Here is a 2,865-nt window from a genome sequence, read left to right as displayed (position 1 = left end):
CAGCTCATATCACTGCCCCTCTTAAAACCCTCCACTGTGATGGCTGCTTTGGCCAACCCAGATTGATGGGCTACAATAAAAGATTATTTTTGTCTCCCAATGTCCCTCTAAAGTTCATAAGGGAACCTGCTTCTCTGCCCCCTAAAGGCCATGACGACTTCCTGTGCTGTGTACCCTCACAGTGCGGCGGTCCCCTGAGGCCAGTGGGCAGGGTCTATCAGGAAGCCCAGTTTTGTGTGGCGGCTAAATCTCTAACCTCCATGCGACAGTCTCTCTCCACTTCCCCAGCCGTTTGGGCCCCACGGACAAGGAGGGAAGTCAGTGGACAGAAAGTGGGTGCAATGTTCTTCCTCCGTCCTGGGCAAGACGGCATCTTGCTTTCTGGGTGACCCTGGACTAAGGCGGGCTCTCACCCCGGGGGAGCTGTGATGGCTCCTTTGTAGCTTCCCCCTTGATTGCAACTCCCCTCCCCGGGGGAGCGGGCAGGGCCTCCCTCTTGGCTGGTTCTGGTTTTCTCTGGATGGGCACACACAGACCCACACTGTTGGGTAACCCCCTCCTCGCCCGCCGCCAGGTAGCAGAAGCCCCCTGGGCAAGACCCCCTGCTGCCCTGCCGAGGGTCAGTCCCCAGCGTGGTTCCGCAGCCTCTCCTGGAGGTCTCATAGATCGCTCGCCCCCTGGGCTGCCATGACTCCGTGAAGCCCACCTCGGGCTCTCCACACGGCTCCTCAAAGCACTTCTCCCAGGATTTGGGACTAGAAGGCAGCCCCCCAGCCGTCCTCGGAAGGGAGTGCTGGAATTCAGTGCGGCGTCAGCTCTTTCAGACGACCCTCCTCGCAGAACCCCGTTTCCGGATCCACCCTCCCTCCCTTTACGCTCTCGAGTGGTCCAGGGCTCGAGAGTGACACGTGATTTCTTTCTGTTTTCTTTACGATTAGGACCTTGGCCCGCGGCAGCTGAGTGTGGAGCTTCCTTCCCTCTGTGCTGGCCCCAGTGCCACTCCCCGGATCCTGTCGCACCTGCCGTCACGCTCATGACGACAAATCCAAGGTCCTTTCCGTGGCCTTCGGGCCCCACGGGACGTGATCTGACCCCCCGAGCTCCCACAAAAGTTTAAAATATCAAAATGTTAAAGGATATGACCCATAATTGTATGTTAGTCCATATACAAACTTAATCAAAGTGAATGCCTCCCCAGAAAAGTATGACACGCCAAAATTGGCAGAGAAGTGTAAAAACACTGCAACAGATCAGTACCAGCAGATAAAATTATAGTCGAAGACTCCGACGTGACAGAGCCCTGACGGGGACGCTCGTGCAGGGACGCGCCGCCAGGCTTTCCGGGAACAGATGGTCCTTATCTTATCCAAGTTGTTCCCGGAGACAGACAACGAGAGAAAGCTGCGCGGTTCCTCGTGTGACTCAGACCAGATGAGGACAGCGACAGAAAAGGAAAGGACAAAGCACGTCACTCTGCACACGGACGTTACACTGTCCGCTCACAGACAAAATTATAGGAGAATGCCCACCTGGGGGCCGGTAAAGGACTTCAGGCAGCCGAAATCCAGACCCCTGTCCAAAACATGCACAGATCGGGGAGGGGCGGGGGAGTGGAGACAACTGTGTGCTTCAAGAACAATGATAAAAAAAAAAAATTTACAGATTCATGTCAATATCAAGGATTTCTGCTCCACAAAGGCCCTCAGTGATGGTGCTGACCGACAGATGGCTGCGACCTCGTGAATAAAGAACTCCTGCCAGTCAATAAGAAAAAGACAAGAGCCTTGGCTGGCATGGCTCAGTAGACTGAGCACCGGCCTGCAAACCAAAGAAAGGGTCACGGGTTCGATTCCCAGTCAGGGCACATGCCTGGGTTGCAGGCCAGGCCCCCAGCAGGGGGCGCACAAGAGGCAACCACACATTGATATTTCTCTCCCTCTCTTTCTCCCTCCCTTCTCCTCTCTCTAAAAATAAATAAATAAGATCTTTAAAAAAGAGAGAGAAATGCTTCATCAGGTGATTTCGGCCTGTGTGCGAACATCACAGAGGCACCTACCCAGACCCAGGTGGTCTAGCGTCCCACACACCGAGGCCGTGTGGCGGCGCCTACCACACGCCCGGACAGCGTGTCACTGTACAGAACAACATGAGATTAAGTCAAGCACAGGAGGAACAGATGCCATCGAGGGGCACGTGAAGCTGCTGCGTTTGGAGGAGCCTGGACTACGGAGGGGAGGGTTGGGGCCGAGGCGTGCACACCGGGGCAGCTGGGAGGCCGCGGATGAGCTCCCTTGCAGAAGAGCGCGTGAGGCTAGAGACGCGGTCTGAAAGCACCTGGTGAAAACGGTGCCCTGAGGAGCCCAGACCTGTCCTCTGCCAAGCATGTCAGTGGCCAGACTTGGTTCAAAAAATCAGTTGTGTCGGGGTCTGCAGGGCCCTAGTTCCCTGAAAATGAAACCCCCGTGCCTTCCACCTGAGGTCCCGGGGGTAACAGTCAGCAGAGGAGGTGGATGTGGGCGGGGGGGGATGGGATGACAGCTCACCAGAAAGAGCTGAGCTTACCTGTTTGGGGAGACAGGAGACCTCCTTCACCTGCAGCGTCCTTTAGGCTGTCGAGTAGGTTGGGCTGGTTGCGGAGGTGTTAGTCTGAGCGCAGGTGAGGGTCTGCAGCAACAGGCGGCTGAGAAAACGTGCCTGCCTCCGGGGCATCTGCTGGGAGGTACTTCCATAACCCCTGTCACCGGGCCGTGCTGTGGGCTCACTAACACCTCTCACGCAGCCACCACGGGCTGCGGGGCTGTGTGTACCTGTGTGTGTGTGAGCCGACTCAGTCCTCACCGCAGCCCTGGGAGACAGAGGCAGTCA

Source organism: Phyllostomus hastatus, unplaced genomic scaffold, assembly GCF_019186645.2.
Source record: "Phyllostomus hastatus isolate PE091 unplaced genomic scaffold, TTU_PhHast_1.1 phas_scaffold_11, whole genome shotgun sequence".
Taxonomy (NCBI): Eukaryota; Metazoa; Chordata; class Mammalia; order Chiroptera; family Phyllostomidae; genus Phyllostomus; species Phyllostomus hastatus.
Note: the sequence above shows the minus strand (reverse complement) of the source record.